This window comes from Chenopodium quinoa, unplaced genomic scaffold, assembly GCF_001683475.1.
Source record: "Chenopodium quinoa cultivar QQ74 unplaced genomic scaffold, ASM168347v1, whole genome shotgun sequence".
Classification (NCBI taxonomy): Eukaryota; Viridiplantae; Streptophyta; class Magnoliopsida; order Caryophyllales; family Amaranthaceae; genus Chenopodium; species Chenopodium quinoa.
In genome coordinates, this window is record NW_018742345.1 from 6,226,343 (window position 1) to 6,247,375 (window position 21,033).

Here is a 21,033-nt window from a genome sequence, read left to right on the forward strand (position 1 = left end):
TCCATGCTCATAAAAACTAGATCCATTGCAACAGCCTGCAAAAATTAAGATTTTGGGATTTAACTTCTTGTAATTACAAAACAATTTATCTCCATAAAAATGACCATGAGAGTTCAACTGCTTCACCAGTTGATGAACCTCCAGACTCCTAGTGTCACATGCATTTTTTGTCTCTAAAGAGTCGATTACAATAACCTCTTCCATGTTCATTGAAAATGCAACACACCACCAATGGCCATCTCGACATATAGGAACAAAAACCTGGTGATTTTATACCAAGAGATGTAGTTCAATATCTATCCAAACCTTACAAACACACAGATCAACAATAACTTCTAAAGCATACTTATTATCTAAAGCATTTTACCACATTGACTCTATTAGTGGGGGTTTGCATCATATGTTTGCAATACGCCTTGATAGTCCTTTGAATTTTCTGAGTCAGACCTTTAGCATTCAATACCATAGTCTACAGGTCAACACAAAAAAATTAAGAGAACATACCTCACATTCCAGTTTATAGGAAAACATGAAGTTGGTAATTCAACTTACTCCAAATGATATGATGGATCTAGTATGAAACGCCTACTTTTACCAGAAAATTGCTTTTCCCAGACCTTTTCATACATTTTTCTGACAACCCTAACATACTTGATTACATAAAACCATACCAAATGTCAAAATGAGACAAACATAACTAAGTTTAGTGCTTAAGGTAAGAATTAAAATAGTTACCTGATCGCAAACCTCACCCACACAACTAGCAAGCATTCCACATAAATTCAACTTTACCATATGCCCATCAATGCAAAGCATAGTTGACTCAGAACTACAACACAAAAGTAGTAAATTAGCAAAAAATCAAATTGGTGACATGAAAGTATAAAGATAGTTAGGTTAACTAGGGACTCACTCCAAGCTCCGCAGTCGACCGGATGAATTATCCATCACATACTGGAGTAATGAATCCCGGAACCTACGAATATATTTTGCCTTCAGTGTGTAACATAGTACATTGGCAGTGTTTGAACCCCAATCATCTTCCTTTGTCTCCTACTACGCTCAAATTTCCTCCTCAACATCTCCTTCTTTGCAGCGATTCAGAGCTTTAACGGGGTTACCGGTTCATCTTCAGATTCAAATGTAATCTCATGCCCATCCACATCATCAGATATTTCAGGACCATTCACATTCTCTAATGTCTTCTCCTGTCCTTCCAATAGTTGCGCCTTACCACTCTGATCCTTCTCTTTATCATGATCTTTCTCCTTCACATTCTCCTTATCAGTCTCCTTGTCATTCACATTATCATTCTCTTCCTCATTCTTTTTCTCCTTCTCATTCTCTTTCTCCTTCACATTCTCATTCACCTTTACATTCTCATTCAACTTCTGAGTCTCTTTCTCCTTCTCATACTTTTTCAAATTCTCATTTTCTTTCTACTTCTCATTCACCACATTCTCCTTCTCATATAATTTTTCATTCTCCTTATCCTCCTTTTTCTCCTTCTCCTTCTGATATTTTTTCTCCTTATAATCCTCTTTCTCATTCTCCTTCTGATCCTCATTCTCCTTCTCCTTCTGATCCACTTTCTCCTTCTCTTTCTCATTCTCAGTCTCTTTCTCCTTCTCCTTATCCAATACTATTCCAGTGTCATTTTTATCCTTCTCCAATGTCTGCTGCCAAATCTCCTTCTCTGTAGATAATCTCTCTTCATTAATCTCCTTCTCCTTATGCTCTCCCTTGAGTTGACCCACTCTCTGCTCCTGAACACAAATTGGGGAGCTATCCAAGCTATTGCTTGAGAACATTCCATTAAACACATTGGTTTCACAAAAGTTTGAACAATCATTTCCCAAAGTATACTTAGGTCCCATATACTGGTTACCCGGCATGTTAAGCTGCATTGGATTCTCAATCAATATGTATGACTGATTGGGCGCAAATGCATCACCATTAAAAAGAGCACCTACAAAATGAGTAACATTCCACACTAAAGAATTGACATCTACATCTGAGTTTGACAAAATCTCTTCACTCTGTACTTGATAAAAATCTTTATCAAGTGAGTTAGAATTGAACTCCTTCACAACATTCCCCACCAGATTAATCGACTTCTGCAAATCGCCTGCCGTGTCTGCATCGTTAATCTACAAATTCTCCACCGGAGCCAAATTCACCATAACTTTTGGATTAGCTGCATATATGATCAAAATGATCACAAAATCAGAATGCTAGTTGTAAAATTTATACTTATTTAAAACAAGGAAAATTATATAGATTTGGAAGATGTAATAACCTTCTCCTAAATTTGGAGCACGACCAAACGACCGATCGGTGGTTGCCATTCTTCTCCTCTTCACAATTTTGGGATTACTATCCACTTCCTCTTCACCCAGTTCAACATCCACTTCAACATTCAATACACTCTTTAAAGCATTTAGGACCTAAGGAAACAGATTAATAAATCAAAAATTTCTTTATCATCAACACATAACCTCAATCACAAACACTAAATAGTTAATAAAAAAGACAAACCTCAACACAGTCTTTTAATCTTTTACTCCTACAAGGCAAGATGTCTCCTGTATTTAAAGGGTGATCCCGCCCATAATTCACATTAACACACTAGCAAAAATTTAGCACAAATGGTCTAAAGTTTGTAAACACTTACACCAAGGGCTTCATAATCACCACTTTCAAACTGATCAGCAGATAATGCGTTGTTCATCTCCTGCCTCGACCACACTTTGATCCTAGGAAACTCACCCCATTTAAGGGATGAGCGATTAAGCCGGTCCAAATAAAACACCTACAAATTTACATAGCCTATTATTAAACACTCATTGATATCAACATCAAATCTATCATTCCAATTTAAATTAAACTTACCGCCAAGAACAAGGTACATCCACCACAACTTGCATTAAAATTAAGATCATCACCATAGAACCTTATACTAAACTGCCCTAGAGCTTTCATTAGCTCATCAAGTACAAACTTGCACCAATTATACAGAGGAGCATTGTCTGCCACTGATACACTATGAAGAAATTGCTTCTTCATACGATGGCATGTCGATGAACAAAGTACGCTCAAAACATACATTAGAAACACCTTCTTAAACTCATCTTCATCCACACAAGGACCCTCTAGATATTGCACAAGTGTCTTCCTAGTTATGCCTCTAGTCCCGCAAGTTGTTTTTGTGTTATATGTATTCCAGAGTCTATCCTCCAAATCCTGGTTCACCACCTTCTTTGGTACTACTTTAGGACCATGTGGAAGGCTCAACACCTAATGGCCTGAATTGGGTCCAATGGTAAGACTTGTCCATCAACAGTCAACATGTATTTTCTACTCAGATCAACCCTTGTACAAAGCTAGAAGGCCAACTGTCGAGGCAGCCCCTTGAGATAAAACAAGCCACCAAAACCCATTTTTCTGACGACACGCTGCTTGCTTTCATCAAAACTGCCTAAAATCCTACCTAATGTCTCCACGGGGCAGTAGACATTCATTACTTGCCCAAAAAAGTGACACAAAAACATGATTACTGTTCCCAATTTCTAGCATTTTGATACTATTCTCAAAACAGAGCAAGGGATTTGATTTAATACCTTTTTCTTGCTTCTTTTTGCTCTTAAAAGAAGCAATGACAATCCCATCCTCCTTCACCTTTCCTCCTAAAGTTTTGGAATTGTCCTATACCAGAAAATTGCATAAATACCCCCATAACTATAGGAAATTGGATGCCTATATTCATAAAAACAAACCAACTCACCACAAACACCTTCGGATCAATCTTCCTTTTCCTTCTCGCTTTGCGTTGTGCCTTCCTAACCTGCATATCAATGCATATACATCATTCCACATACATGTTATCATGTCTTACCTCAACAGAAATCACAATTTCTACTACAAATTCAACTTTTACCTCATCACCACTACTGTAACATTCACTAACATCATCACTACACACAACACTATATTGCATTATTGGATCAAAATCTGGTTTAGGTTCATACTCAAAATCAGATTCTGACATCGACCCACTTGACGAATATTTAGAGGATAATTCATCACTTGATTCTACTTGATACTTAGTCACTTGTTTCTTCCTGCGACCCTTAATGGCCATCCCTTTACCTGAATATCAAAGAAGGACTAACCCACTTCATATAATGCCTCTTAACAATGATGCAACTTAAAACTTCACAATAATTCAATCAACTTCAACCTTTCAACTCATGAATATAAAATATTCAAACTTCACTATGCAACTTCACAATTCATGAATATTCAATCAAATATTCAATCAAACATTCAGTTAAATAACCAATCAAATATTCAATCATATATAAATCAAATATTCAATCATATTTAAATCAAATACACAATTTGCAACTACACACTTCACAATTAAACCAAATATAAATCAACTACCAAACTGCATGCATGAATATCAATTACAAAACTGCATAAAAAACAACAACACGACTGCACAAAATGGCCACACATACAACTCCATATCACAACTTCACAAAAGCTAATACTTAGATAATTCTCTACATGCGGGTTCTAAAAAAACATCACAAAATCAAATCATCACTAATTTCAAACTAATAATTTAATTCAAACACTAATTATCACAATTATGCGATTATTAGATTAATTCAATTACCAATTTCACAAAACCCCAAACCCTAATTTCAAAATTACTTCTTAATTCAAAATGGCATTAACAAGTACATAACTGATTAATATCAATTAACAATTACACACAATCCGCTAATAATTCAATCAACATTTGACCCATTCAGTGTCGCAAAATCGCAACTTCAAACCCTAAAGTACAACTACTACGAATTAAAACTTACCTCATCCCTTCATTGGAAATGCGAAGGCTACCCCGATCGAAAACCCTCATCTCGTGGACGAAAATGGTGAAGAACAGACCTCTGCACTAACTCTACACAAGCGGGAAAACTTAAGCTATGTGGTAGATGAAGAAACAGAAATTCTAATTCAAACGGGTATGTTGTGTTTTTATATTTGTACTTATATACGTATGAAGTATTAAAATACACTCACTTAACTGAGAAAACTCGAAAATGCCCCTTGCTATTTACAGCACGGTGCAGGGCTGAGACATACTCCATAATGAGCTGCCTTCCACTATTTCACACATACTCTCTCATCCCTCAACTTTCGGCTCTCCTCCAATCCTGCCATCTTTCTATAAAATCAATCAAAATCTGTCTTAAAAAAAAGAAAATCAATCAAAATATAATAAAAATGGCTAGATCTCTTTCCAATTCTTTCTCCTCCGCAACATCTACCAATATTTATCAATTTTCGACACTATTCTAAGCAGTCAAAGCCATTTTCCGGTGAAATCTCACGACAGAGGAGGTTGAGAAGGTTTGGATGAAGTAAAGCGATGCTGCTCAACCCAGAGAAGAAGAATACGGTGGCAGCCACGCACGACAATGGAAAGATAAGTTCTTGTTCTTTCTCTTCTACAGATTTAAAAGTTAGGGTTATGATTTGGTATTCTTCTCTTTCTTTTCTTTCTGAAACTTATAAATTCTGTTTAACTAATGTCATATCTAAATTTAGATCTATGATGCGTAGGATAAACATTTGGAGAGATCATTGCCTTTAACTTCGAAAGGATTGAATGGTAAAGATAAGGATAGATTATCGGCACAGTCGATTATTAGTACTACTGTTGGTAAACAGTCGTCTGATTAGAGAGATTCTCGCGATGTTCCTCTCTCTAAGATTTGTTGCTCCGTGGTATGTTCAGCTTTCTCTATCCTGGATTATTAAATTTTTCTATTTTTGGAATGTTGTGTTATGTGATAGTTTTCAGCTTATTTTGTTGTTTTAGTGTGGGTTTTTTCATATGTTTTGATGTATTCTGATTGAAGGTTTTAATTGTTGGTTTTACTTTGCTATAATTTGAGATGAACAAGTGATGTGGGAAACGACAATGTTTTATTTTTTTTGCATGTTTACTTTGAGATTTTCAATAATTTGAGGTGAACAAGTTTAAGACAATAGGAAGATCATATTTGTGCTCTAGGGGATTACTAAAAACAATCTACAAAATGCAAATTACCTAGCAAATATATGCATAGGGTGTTAGAAAGCTTGGTCAATTCCTAAACTGACTTCCCCAGACTTATATCCATGTTAGAATTATTGGCAGGTTTTGAAACTTGGAATAGAAGTGACAGGTGCTTCATTGCTATTGTTCTTTACCGATCATGTTTACAACTACAATTTGCATGCTGGAATACTTATATATATAACACTCCCATGTCCTAAATTGATGAACTCCTCTGCCTTGTCCTATATATTAGTGATTTATGAAATTTGAGCACACATTATCATATAGCTAGTACCAAGTACTAGTACTGATCACATGGCTCATTGAGACTCTCTTTATGTATGCAGAGCGCATTAATACTACTGTCGCACTTCTGCTTCAAGGTGAAGTTCACTCAAGATTTCTATTGCACAATAGGTATATATGGTTATTCTGCTCTCATTTAGCTTTGCCTGGGTTTACTTGCTGCGTTGCTGGAATTTGTTTTCTTATAATCTTTTTATGTTGTCACTGATGATATATGTAAAACAAGTTAAGGCCCTGCTCCTTTTAGTTAAACTGAATTGAACTCTAAGACATAGTATCATGCAAGGAAAGGAAATATATGCATAGAACTTCTTATCTAACATAAACACTAAATTGTTAATCTATAGATTGGTTTTCAGCCATTGATCTATCTCTATATTGTTTGAGTTACAGTTTCACAAGTCTTTGTCCTAGATTGTTAGATTAATTTAATTGATAGAATTGGATGCGAGACTGATGTTACTGCAGTAAATTTTGTAAGCTGTTTGTAAAATAAATAAGGAAGCTTGAGTCTTTTTGATTGAACTAGCAAAAGGGTTACGAATATAAATAAGGGCTTAAGCTATAACTCTTGGTGGTAGCTTGAGGCTACTAATCTCACATTCAAAATGTCACTCAAATTTCTGCCTAATTTCCTACTGCTACCCTATTTCTCTTATATTCTCAAGCACTAAAATAACCCTAACATTAATGTACTTTGGCCCCATTATATTGTAGTATCTCAGGTTTGCTAATTTATGTTGCCTCCTCTTCTAGTGGAATGTTAATTGCATTTGTCTCCTAGTGCATAGTTGTCCCCTCCTATTTCTGAGTGTGCAATTTGTCTTTAATTATTGTTGGTTCACAACATTGGAGGTGATCAAGAATGTTGTGTTCTATGACCTAAGAGTCTTTCTCTATCTTCCTGTTGAGTATCAAGAATTATATTACAATTTCACTTAAGTTTCACTTTCTCTGTCTTCCAATTGAGAATGAGGAATGAGAGCAAACTAGTATTATTACACTCGGATGTGGTGGGTATTCATAATGAAAACTATTTGAAGATGAATGGGAGATTCTGTAAAGCGTAAGATTAAGTCCTAAGTTGTTTATTACAATTATTATGTCTATGTGTGACGCTACTATAGATCCTTACCTTAAGTCATGAATAAACACATAATCACTGTATAAAATGAGAAACACCATATTGATTCATTGGAACAATTTATTACATTACAAAAGTCGTATTACTAATACATTGTAGTAGAGGAAGCATCCTGCCAGTTTTAGTTGCAAATAGACCATAACTAATGTCTCAGGGGCACTTTATTGTACTAATTCTCATACTTGATGACTTGCTGTTAGATCTTACAGTTGATTTGGTGCATTAATCTAGTACATTTGCAAACAAGAAATAATTAATATAAGGACATTGAGTGACAAAATAATTATTGAGAATACATATTTGAAGCCAATAAATTACATAATATTTTAAAATTCATAACCTGATAATTATTTACTTTATGTTGCTTCCTTTCGTTTCAAAATTGCTGGTACTTGATTTGGTGCTTTCCATGTTTATGTCGACTTATGCTGGTAATATGGAGTTGAATGTCATTAAAATGTTTCATCGAAATTTAAGTAGTTTAATGGGTTAATTTGTAGGGTCCATGTCGCCTTGGAGTCAGAGATTCAGTTGAGTTATGTAGGGCTGCTTGCGTAAAGGTATGTGTCTAAACTCTGAAGTTGCGATTCATTTTATGGTACAACCAAATTAATGACGCCCTGCTGGCTGTATTTGACGGGTTATCAACCATGTATATGAGACTGAGTTCAGAACAGAGTGGTACCAAACTATTTCTAGAGCTGCTCCTTTGTTTTTGCGGGAAAATGTATAGGAGAAAGACAACGCACTACTACAAAAATTGGAATATGGAGCACATAATACACAACCGTTAGGAAAGATAGTCGATCTATATAATTTTATAGAACGGCTATGTTAGATAACCGTTTTATATGTTGAATCTTATAGAACGCCTCCCTAGTTAACTGTTCTATTTGATTTATTATTAATTTTTAATAAAAACATGACTTTACCTAGAAAACGCCTTTCATTGATAACCGTTCTATTTGATTTAATTATATTTAAAAATAAATAAATATATAAAAACTAGATAATATAACCCTAGCACAACTCTACATCCTCTTTCATTACTCTAACTTTTCAACCGCCGCTACATGCCTTCATTCTCATCCCTCTCACAGGTTTCTTCTTTCTCTTCTCCTCAGAGACGCTTTTGCAATGCAACTCCTGTAAAATTATTTTTGCAATTTCCCATTGCCTATGGCCACAATCGGTAATTATAAGTTTGTCCTTTTTGTTATTCAAAGCTATATCAACATATCGAAGTCTATAAGATTCAATTTCAATGTAAATCATTCTTCTTTTATTACGTTAAATTTCGTTTAAATTTAGTTTCTCAGATCTTGTTATGGTTTTTTAATCCGGTTTCATTGTATAATTATTCAAACTATGATTGAGGTTTTAGTTTTTTTAGCATGTTGTTCCAAAATTAATCCAAATTAATTAAGTATTTTTGGTTAAACATTCTGCAAATCCAAGCACTTTTTGGTATATGATCTGAAATTTTGTGTTAATATCGATATATCCAAATGCTTATGATTTCAATTTTTAATGTTGGATTTTGCTAGAGTTTTAGATTTTTCTTTGATTTTTTTTTTCATTTCTACTCTTCGATTTGGAAGATTTTTTGAAGAATTTTTTTTAATAATTTAGGTTATTTGTTTTTATTGCTTGTTGATTCGAAATTTAAATGTTTTTTTTGTTATGTTGATGCAGAATTGCAGATGAAAACTAATTGAGAAGATTAAGTACTGCATATATATGATTTTTTCTAGGTCAGCATCATTGAAAGAAAAGAGATTCTTGTAGAATTATTTTTATTTGATATCTTGTTATTCTTATCTCACTTCCATTTGAGTTGTACGAAAATTTTATCAATTTAATTATAAGTTTCGATAACTTTTCAGTACTTGGTACTTCAGTAGACGGTATTTTAGTTTGACATCCATTATGTATTTACTACGACTCTACAACTTAGTTTTTTAATTTGCAAATTAGCTGCCTACTATCTCACCAATTATTTTGTATTTGTTTTTTTAAAAAAAAGGGGAATAGAGAACGGTTGGCATATCAAACCGTTCTCTTTGGTAAGGGAAAACAAAACGGTTATGTATTATGACCGTTGTCTTTCCCTCATTATTATCTAATTTTAGATAGGGAATAGAGAACGATGATCAGACATAATCGTTCTCTATAGTTCAGTATACAAAACGCCTATTCAAACCGTTCTATATACTTAATACATCGCTTAGCAGAAGAACGGTCTTGAGGCATTCTATAAAGCCTATTTTAACAGTTCTCTAAACCATTTTTTGTAGTAGTGACGGTTTCAATTTTTGTGAGAATTTTTAGGGCTTTATTAGACTTTGGGCGGTTGGTTTGTGTAAATGTTGTTTTTACGGGAAAATGTAACAGGCAGGAATTCTTTTTTTTTTGGAAGGATCTTTTTTTTTTTAGTTTTAGTATTAGTTATTAGGAAAAAATTAAAGCAGCTTTTGCCGATTGTATATTAATCGTTAATCACTCACTCCAGGAACTACAACACAGATCGATTTCCCATGTTAGATTCTCAAGTTTTGGAAAACTCATTAAGTGTATACTATATATATATATATAAATTAATTGATGAAATAATTGTGCAATCTAGTTGTCCAGCATGTGCTGGATTATTTTTTTAATTAGATCTCACAATATTCGTAACAGGGCAGAACCTGCCTGTTACAAATAACCCCGTTATTCGTAACGGGCACCTGAAAAGCCCGTTACAAATAACGGGATTATTCGTAACTGGCACCTGAAAAGGTCGTTACGAACAATGGGTTATTCGTAACGTTTTTTTAGGTTCCCGTTACGAATAACCTATTATTCGTAATGGACGATGCCCATTACGAATAAGAAAGGCTATCTGTAACGGTCGCATACGTAACGACCGTTGCCCGTTATGGATGGATCATTTTTGCCCGTTACGGATGTCCTGTTTTCCACTAGTGTCAGGTGTCGTCTCAGCTATGTCAAAGCTGTGGGCAAGAACATAAGCCAACTCTGATCACCCACTCTTAGGACCAGCTCGAGGCACCGTCCGAGTCGTGATATGTTGAACGACAGGACCTAACAAATCAGCTACCTCAGCCGCCCCCCAAGTGAGGTCAGAAATCTGCCGTACAACCCGCTCGGTGAAGCGTAAGCCGCTAATCATGCTAAAATCTAGAAGGGTCACTGTTGTCTCCCCCCAAGAAAAGTGGAAAGTGTTGGTAGTATCCCAACATACTCCAACAATGCTCGAACAACTATCGAACCACAACCCCGGGGGCTGCGAAATCCTATGATTGCTGAATAGAAATCTCTTAAACCGGCAGACTTCCACAAGGCATTAGTGACAGGATCCCTCGTGATAATCCTACATAGCCGGGGAATCAAATCCCCAGATCCTGATCCATGATGGCTAAGCATGCCGTCAACTACGCCAGTAAGTGGACAACGAGAAATATGGTTCTCACGACAGAAAACCAACTCGTCTGGTGTCCACATAGGTAGACTCCACCTACCCCTACCCATAGAAGGGCGAGGATTAATCTCTAAGGCATCGTCGTCAATGACCTCGGTAATTGTGGGAGTGTCCTCTCGAAAAGCCTGACGCCGGCCACGAGTAGAAATTTCTTGATCCCGTTGTCTAGGCTTGCTATTACATTCAAACAAAAATAAAAATCTAAATACTTAGAATCATTTCCTAAGTTATTTAGTTATTTATTCAAAAACGGCTTAACGGCGATCTCAAGTTGCATTTTCTGTTATACGCAAAAATTTTACCTCAAGGCTAAAAATTAGCAAAATAATATAATTATTTCTAGTACTTAGTTTCTCCATAACAAACTAATACTACAATTTTCCTAATTATATTATATGATACTATGTTCACCATGACAATATAGTACATACACAAAACAGAGCATATTTCGAAATTGCAAAAAAAAATGGTTCGACACATCATGGCATATTTTCCAATATCTATAACCAATATATCACCACTTCAAGTGCAAAGAATTAACATGAACAATAAGAACACCATGTCACACAACTAGTACCAAAAAATGGTGATTTGCTCGTTTCATCACCAAATCACACAAACTTGGTCTCAAATTGCTCACATAGAAACATACATTCATATACAAACTAATTCATGGAAAATATTTGACATAGAAGCTCAAAAACAAAAACCCTGATTTGATTTTTTTAGGGTTTCAAGCAAAGATGGCATTCACGGAAAAATTTGAGACAAAAAGCAAAGAAAACTTACATGGATCCTTGTAAGAAATTGAATATAAGGAAGAAAGCAAACAATTGGAGAGAATTTGGTGAAGAATTGAGCTCTAAAAGCTCGAAAAACTGCAGCAAAAGCAACTCCAAAGCCGCGGCACGCCAATCCCCGCCGCGTCACAGTAAATTACGCCGTGTCACGGTGTTGTTCCAACCAAAGCGTCGAAGTAAAATGGAGGTAGCAGTTGGAGGGCACTCAAACAGTTGCAGCAACGAAATCAAAACAAAAAAGGGCGAAAAAAAACCGTCGTGTAAGGATTTCTGATGCCGCGACACGGTGAGGATGTACGTGCGCCTATATAGCTCCGCCGTGACGCAATTCTTGTGAGAAAAAGAAAACAAAAGAAAGGCTATAAGAAAAAATGCAAGAATGTAAAAATGGGGAGAAGCAGCAGCTAAAATAAAATGAAATGGTGAAAAACAGCTCGAATTTAAAACAAAAGGATGCCGTTACGCGGCTCCGTTTCTTGTGCCACGATGGCCGTTACAGTGTAACGAGGTTCATGACGTGGCGCGGCGCGTATATCGATGCACGTTGACCAGTTCTACAAAGAACAAGTCCCTCGTCACGGTATTATATATCGTCAGACGGGACTGGACGCCGTGGCGCGATATTTTCTCACGTGATGCGATACACAAATGCGTGTCCTGCACGCTCTTGAAAACTCTTGGTGAATACTCCGGGAATCTTTAACTAAGTCTAAACGATTTTCCGCAGCTTTTGGATAGTTATTTTCTCACCGGAATTATGCGGAAAATTCTAATTGGTATTTAAAGGGTACAAAAATTACCAATTTACCCCTAACAAGCATTATAATCACATTTTCGACATTCTTAGTACCTAATATGGTCGGATAGTCGACTTGAAGGTAAATCACCTACGGCCCACGTTCCTTAGACAAGTTTTATCTTCAAGCATGAAAAATTGTCGGTCGTTGTCACCTCTCAAAGCAAATAAGTCAGCAATTATATAAGTTGTCGGGTTTCCTCAAGCATGGAAAGTATTATCGGTGGATTTCTTCAAGTTAAGAAAACCATCAAGTCGGCTTTCCTCAAGCATGGAAAGTATTTTCGGTGGATTTCTTCAAGTATCGAAAAACGTTAAGTCGCCTTTTTCTAAATAAGTATGGAAAGTATTATCGGTGGATTTCTTCAAGTATAGAAAAATAGCCAAATTATTCTGTCGGCTTTCCTCAAGCATGGAAAATATTATTCAGTGGATTTCTTCAAGCATAGAAAACCATCAATTCATATGTCGACTTTCCTCAAGCATGGAAAGTATCATTCGATAGATTTCCTCAAGCATACAAAACTACCAAACTCATCTACCGACTTTCCTCAGGCATAGAAAGTATCTCAAAAAAACGTCATTCGGTGGATTCCTTCAAGTATTGGAAGCTATCATACACATTTGTCACCAATACACTGGTGTCAGATATGCATTCTATCCCATTACTCTTTTATCTATGGAATTAACATTTTTCAGCAGGTATCGGCGTATACAAAGTGATTTAGGATCGCAGATGGTCTTAAATCATTTTCCATCCCTATCGACTACTTTGACTACCGTTTTTGAAACTGACGTTTCTACAAACTCAGTCAAAGTGGGGGCTTCTGTAGACACCTAAAAATGTCTCCCCGAAACCAAACCTGATGATGAACAATCTTTCACCGCCATTATTGGTCGAGTTTAGTATTTAATAACGAGAGTGCTCAAAAATCATATTTATTTAAATTCAGTTTTTTGGGTTTTTATCCTTTTTAGGGTTTTGTGTGTTCCCTCTACTCATTTTCCCTATAAATCCCCTCTCATTTCTGTTGTACGGGGAATCAATTAATTCTTATTTTCTCTCTTCTATGCTCTAGCCTAAACAGTAGCCACCCTATTCTTTGAAAATTCCTTAAGCAATCCAAGGAGTCCGTACTTTACTCGAGATTATGTCCTTAAACCAAGGCGTGAAAGGTAGAATTGTTTGAGGGTTTGGCCCCAAATTAACTATATTTAATTTAATTTAATTTAATTTTATTATTATTTATATTAATTTTCCTTGAAGTTACTAACTAGTTTATTGTTTTATTGTTGCAAGCAAACAAAATCAAAGTAAGAATTATGTTCCTTTAATTTCTATTATTTTTCAAACGATTTTATATTGCTGGATTTATTGCTAAATTGCTTTCAATATTAATGTAAATTTTATTAATATTTATTGATCACCATATTGCATGTTTAAAGGGAAAATGTTTGAAAATCACGCCAAATAAGATAATTTGGACAACCGGTTTAGGTTCCTTTTCAATCTTATTATTTAATCAAGTGATCACTAATATTCTAGAATTATATGTTGCATTTATATTCAACCAATTTAGTATAATAATAGTTTGGAGCAAATTGAATATTCTGTTTGTATGCCTTTGAGATCGCAGGAATCATTTTTTCACTATAAGAATCGAGTAGAGGCTAATACGGGCAAATGTGACTCCATGACTCACTTCGTACAATCATTCCCGATCCTCCTTTAGTGGTTCCGAACCATATGGAGTTAGTAATCTCATGTATTGTGAATGGGGTGTAGCAAGGGTCAATCGTTGTTGCCTTCATTGTCACTTATTCGTGATTGCCTTAAATGATCATGAATGGTTTACAAGTTCCTTAAAAACTTGTTGGCGGCTCCCTACTTTCCTTGTCTCTTATCGAGTACTTGGTATCGTGCCTGAGAAACATGAATGCCAAGTGAGTGATAGACCGCATGATTAGGATTGCCCACACTTATAAAAAAAAAAGTTTCAAACAAAAAATGCAAAAGCAAAAAAAAGAGAGCAAAAAAATAAACAAAAGAAAGAGAGTTCAAAAATGAAAAAAACCTCAAACATAAAATATAAAGATTTAAAAGCAAAGTTGCACACCTTGGGGGCTTATGTAACAACCCGACTAAAAATAGAAGGCGAGACGTTAGCGTAAATAATGTCAAGATGGAATGTCAATCTAAGGGTTACTAAAAACTAAACAAAATAAATAAATAACTGAAATAAAAATAATAAAGAGAAAGAAATCCCAAATGATCAAATAAAACTTTCAACGAGGCAAAACAACCTCAAATTCGACTATCTCATAAAGAGAGGTAAGACATCAAAAGATAGTCGATAAAACTAATTGGGAACAACCTAAACACTCTGCTCTCAGCCCAGACTCAACAAACACTACACTTCACCTGCAAATAACATTTAGGTTCCACAATCAGTAGGGAGTAACTAGCAGTTCTCCCAAAACTTGTAGAAACACAAAGCTAAGCATAGTGTAAAGCATAGAAGCATGAATACAATTAATACAACATATATACATGTCAAGCAACAACTTCATAATATAGACAAGATAAACAGGATAAGATACATAGATAGGAATCCAAGTCAACACATGCAACCTGATTACAATACAAAACAAAATAAACGTGTATATTGAACAAAATGATTATATTACCACATGATTACAGAGTAAGAATAAATTGCACCCAAAACACAGCAATAAACTCATAAAACAATAATAAACACTTATTAAGGTTCTTTAAAGAGATCTAGAAAATTCTTGACTTGACTTAAGAAGACCTTCTCAAAAGCGTAATAATATTAAAATAGAGAATTTTAATTTTTTGAAAACTGATCCATAGTGAGGTAAGCATATAAAATATGAACGCCGGTGAATCCTGCAGCCCACCACCAAAGGTTTGTCAAGGCGAACCTACAGACGATTCCGCAGCCATCTGTGTCTAAGAATGGCCAAACTCTTAGTTTTTTTGCTCGAATTCCGCAGCCCGAGTAGTTCTGGACGACAACAATTAACCTAGGAAATTACATCTCAATTCCGCAGCCCAAGATGTTGACATGTTCCAACCATTGAATTTCGCAGCCTTAAACAGTAAAAATACTTCTTCAAAATCATCCAAACACATTTTAGGGATCATCAACCCTAATTTAAAATACTGCAAGTCTTTACTTCTAAGATCAAAATTCAACGAAAACCTTCAAAAGAGTTTAACTTCAAAATTATTCAAAATATACAAAAAAAAAATCATTTGTATATCAAACAAGGTGTCACTCTTATTGTCTGGATTTAGGTACGAAGCTAATTATAATAAAATATCACAATACACTCCGTACACAAACCTTGGCGAAGCGGTGCTAAAAATAGTGTTATTCTACTTTAAAACACAACGACGTCGACAACTTACTTAATAACCGAAAAGGGCAGCAACCATACCACTTCGTCACACTTCATAAACACACTCAAATAATGCCAAAATGATAAAAAAAAACTATGACATATTAATCCACATATTAAGAAATATATAAATATAAGATAAGATTAAATTCATGACTTTAACATGATAAAAACAACAGGAAAATGCAGCAGCCCCTAACAAGAATTTTAGCAGCATATAGCACAACAAATTCACACAAAACCAACCTTAAACTCACAATTAACCTTAGCCCATTACCATACACACTCCAGGGGCGGATATATTAAGGTGCACAGTGAGTCACGTGACTCACCAGCACAAAAAAAAAAAAAAAAAAAAAAAAAAAAAAAACTAAGAGACCGCATATTACAGATAGGCGGTCTCTTTGTTGCTTCTACTTGAGATTATCCGTTTGTCAGTTTTTAATATATTAAAGAGACCGCCTATTCAAATATCAGATAAGTGGTCTCTTTGTTGCTGCTATTGCCACCACGTCATTAGTGACCTGTTATCTAGATAACAGGTCTCTTTTTGACAGAATTAGAATTATTTTTTGTGATGCTTTCATATTTCAATAAAGAGGCCTGTTATATTTAATAACAGGTCTCTTAAGTTATCTAACTTTTTTTAATAATTCTTGCTTTTAAGTAAAAGATCATAAAGTTAGTTTAATGTAATAGTTTTATAGTATGTATTTTTATATCCTATTTTTGGATTGCAATCATTTTGGTGAAATATAATTTTTTTATATAATTTTTTGATTGAAACAAGTGATCAATTGTTGATGGTGACTCATAAGTTCGAAAATCCTAGATCCGCCACTGCACACTCTAAATACATAATAGGTCAGGTTAGGCACAATATTAGGCACAAAAATTAAGCATTTCATCACTTAAAAACTACTCGATTCACACAGTTCACAAACTGATCTGCAGCAGCACCTTTGCTTAGTTTTAGGCATATAATCACAACAAAACTTACCCAAAAACATGATAATTTAATTTTGGGATATACCTAAAATGATGCTATACCATAATAGGAACAAAAACAAACTAAATAAAAGGGAAATAAGGCTGAAAACGTACTGCACAGGGTCAGCAATTACAGCAGCAATATTGTGTGCCATAGTGTATATATCATGTTTAAAAACAACCAAAACATAACAACAATTTATGGAACCAATCCTTAATATATATACTACTTCCAGGGATGATTATATAGAGTAAAAACCAGCAATAAAACATGAAACAAAACAAGGCTAACTTTCCTCATTTCTCCCGCACAAAACAACAAACGAACATGAAACTCTAGCACCTTGAATTACAACGAATTTCTAATCTAACCAACTCTAATTTGCACCTAGCCTTACCTATCCTAGCCATGATTTTTATAGCTTGTAATAGTTCTAGTTACCTCTTGATTTATAGGAAATCGAACCTCAAAGAAAGGTACAAACCACGCACAAACAGCAGCAACCAATACGAACAACACCCATCCAAGTAGCCTTGTGCCTTGCTTCGTTTCCGTGTTGTTTTTATAAGGGAAATGGAGTACGACTTTTGCAGAGATTATGGCAGTAGGTTAGTCTTTGATTTCCCTTTTATTCCCACCTTGAATTCCACGAAAAAGATGGGGAGAAGAGAAGTGAGTTGCTGCATCTTTTAGGTGGAGAAAACTGATGAAAGTTAGCCTTGTTTTGTACGTTATAAGAGAAGTAGAAGGAGAGGAGTTGGGCAGCCATAATTAGGTGTTATTACCATTGATTAGTGGAGGTTACTTAGGGTAAAATGATCAGCCATATATCCCTCAAATATGCTGTGTAAATCAGCCTAAATTGGGCTTAAATGAAGCGCATAAACAAGCCCCATAATACCTAGGTTCAAGGCTTTTCTTTAGGGCTTGATTAAATGATTACATTAGCTTAAGAACGGGTTTAAGAAATCTAATAAACAAGTTTATCTTAATATAATTAGTAATGAAAGCATTGAGGAAAAACTTAACCCATAGATAAATGCTAGTTGGCCCAAAAATAGACTAAGAAAGGAATGTAACGAGAGGCAATTTAAAACGCGTTCAAAAACGATAATATAGATTGTAGTATTGATATATCAATAATAATAATGAAAATAATAATTTAAATTACAATACAGAAATATATATAAAGTTCATATGTACCGAAAAGCGATGTAAAAGACGAAAAGCGAAACCAGTAATATTATTCTCATATAATGACCTAATTAAAAAAAGGACATTATAATTAGTTTTATAAATAAAAGAATTAAAGAATACATTATAAACAACACCAATTTGATAAACGATATGACGGAATCACCCAATACAACTTTATTTATCGTTATTGATATGGTAGCACGTAAAACGTTTTTAAAGCTCCAAAAAAATCATTTTTGTACCTATTAGATTGGTATTTCAGTCAAGGAATCACCCATGATGACTCGTATCAATCGCAATATGTTAAATATCAAAATTATATATAATTTAGTAACACTTACTGAATTAATGCTTAATCTTAAGGAATCACCCTTTAAGGCTAATATCAACTCATACAAGTCTAATATAGTTGAAATGGTTAAAACTTAAACATAAAACCTTTTAAATAACTTTTAATCATTTCGTTAAAATATTTTAATAAGGATATCAAAATCTTGAGATGACGCTTAAATCAAATAACGATTTTAATAATTAAATTAACATTTCAATTTAGAAATTTATATTTAAATTAGAAATTAGGATTTATAGGTTGAAACACACATAAATAATGGTTCGAAAATACGGGGTGTTACAGCTTATCTAGGGTCTTGAGCCTTTATCACCCTTCTTCTTCAACCTTTAGCCTAACCACGTTACAACCCTTAAAAAGACCTCTTTGAGGTATACACACACTTGTGCGAGGTTCGGCTAGAGCTATGTTTAGCCTGATTCTTAACGCATACGTAGGCAACCTGACATTGAGGTTCGGCCGTAATAAAGATGCATTCATATTTATATTCATGCATGATCATATCAAGGGATCTCCAATGCTCATCCCTGTCCATTTAGAGCTAGACTTAAGGGCTTGATCCCTACATTATTATCTTACCTAGCCTAAGATTCACCATCATCTGACTCTTCTCAAAATATTTTTCCATACACTTAGCCTTTGCAGCTTAAACATAGTGTCACGTTCACACACATAACAAATACATAGACAAATAATCCTACCTTTAGGAACCTTTTGTCATGAAATCTTAACACAACGATGAAGCATACCATGTCATATCAAGATCACTCATTATCATAATTCTCATTGCATCACAAAGTATGAAGTACTTACCCTCCGTGCCTAAGTTACCCAAATACTTTTATCATCGAGTCAACAATCGAGATTGCCTAGGATGTTATAATCCTTGCACCATGAGAAACAACATCAATCCATACATTTGACTAAACTCCTTCAACATGCACCACAAACACTCAAACACTTCACTTCTTCCTTTTTTGTGTCATTCTTTTTTCGGGAGAAAGTCAATGCCCTCCATAAAAAATGACGGATTTTTTTTCATTTTGTTGGGTCGCACAATAACATTATAATGTACACACGAGTCATGTACGTTGAATCATATCAACTTGAACTGAGTCTAACACATGTGTCAAAACATATTAAATCACACAAGAGTAACACATGTGTCAAAACACATCGAGTCAACCTCAAGTCAGTCAATCACCTTAGGTCAACCTAAATAAAAAGAAAAACACTAGCAAAGTCTTTTGGCAATCTTTTGATTTTTACAAGATACAATCATTCAGCAAAGCTCCTGTTCCCAGCCAACCGAACAATCTCAATAAACATTCAAGTATCAAAGCTCTTTTGTTCAGAGATGCGTAGAAGGAGATAAGATCTATAAAGATCTTAAACAACATTTTTTGTGGCTGAACATGAAGCGTGAAGTAGCCACGATTGTGGAAAAGTGCCTTACCTGTCAGAAAGTAAAGATTCAACATATGAGACCTGGAGGGAAACTGCAATCTTGAGATGTGCCAGGATGGAAGTGGGAGTCTATCTCTATGGATTTCGTGATGGGATTACCTCTTATAAGGGCAACAAAGAATTCTATTTGGGTCATAGTTGATTGTCTAACGAAGACAGCAAGATTCATAGCAATAAAGGACACTTGGAATGTGAACTAGTTGGCAGATGCCTATGTGAAAGAAATTGTGAGGCTACATGGAATTGCTAAAGATATTATTTCAGACAGAGATCCAAGATTTTTATCAAAGTTCAGGGAAATATTTCAGCAAGCATTTGGCAGTATCCTAAAGTTTAGCACAACGTTTCACCCTGCTACAGATGGACAAACAAAGAGAACAATTGTAGACACCCATTTATGTCTCCCCGAAACCAAACCCAGTGATGAGTGCCTTTCACGTAGAATCATAATAGAATGAAACGAAAGTGTGGAAGGTCTAGTGTTGCGGAAAGTTTTATTTCTTTCCTTTTCTCTTCTCTTTGTTTTTGAAAACTTTATTTTAAGAAAACAGCCAATCCAGTTTGTTTGGTACATGATATGGGTCCAATAGTGATGTAGTTGGATGGGGCATGCAAAGACCTTTCCAACGATATATTATGAGCCAAATTCCGATGAATATTGAGGAATTTATGGCCAATTTACTAAACTGCGCCCGGTTTGAGCTTTAAGTACGGCCCAATGATCTAGGGGAGGGCCTAATATGATTTATCATTCCTAATGCAATTAGGAATGGTTTTGGTCTTCTAGAACATTCTAGAAGGTTCTTATCATTCTTAATTCAAATAGGATTCTTCAGAGTTTTAATTAGATCAAATAGCATTTTCGACTAAAATTATATTTTTTTATCTTCCAGTACGGGAAATATATCAGATTTTCGAAAACGCGTTGAAATCCTATTTGGCGCCCAACCCCAGG

General features: G+C 34.9%; 1 long non-coding RNA gene across 1 annotated transcript; it reads left to right on the top strand.

Moving 5' to 3' along the window:
* The first annotated feature begins 5,209 nt into the window (after nucleotides 1-5,209).
* On the top strand, nucleotides 5,210-9,456 carry LOC110694637. The gene is made up of 4 exons (XR_002505913.1): nucleotides 5,210-5,802; nucleotides 6,466-6,535; nucleotides 8,069-8,128; nucleotides 9,264-9,456. It is a non-coding gene; the product is annotated as an uncharacterized LOC110694637 (long non-coding RNA).
* The last annotated feature ends 11,577 nt before the right edge of the window (nucleotides 9,457-21,033 follow it).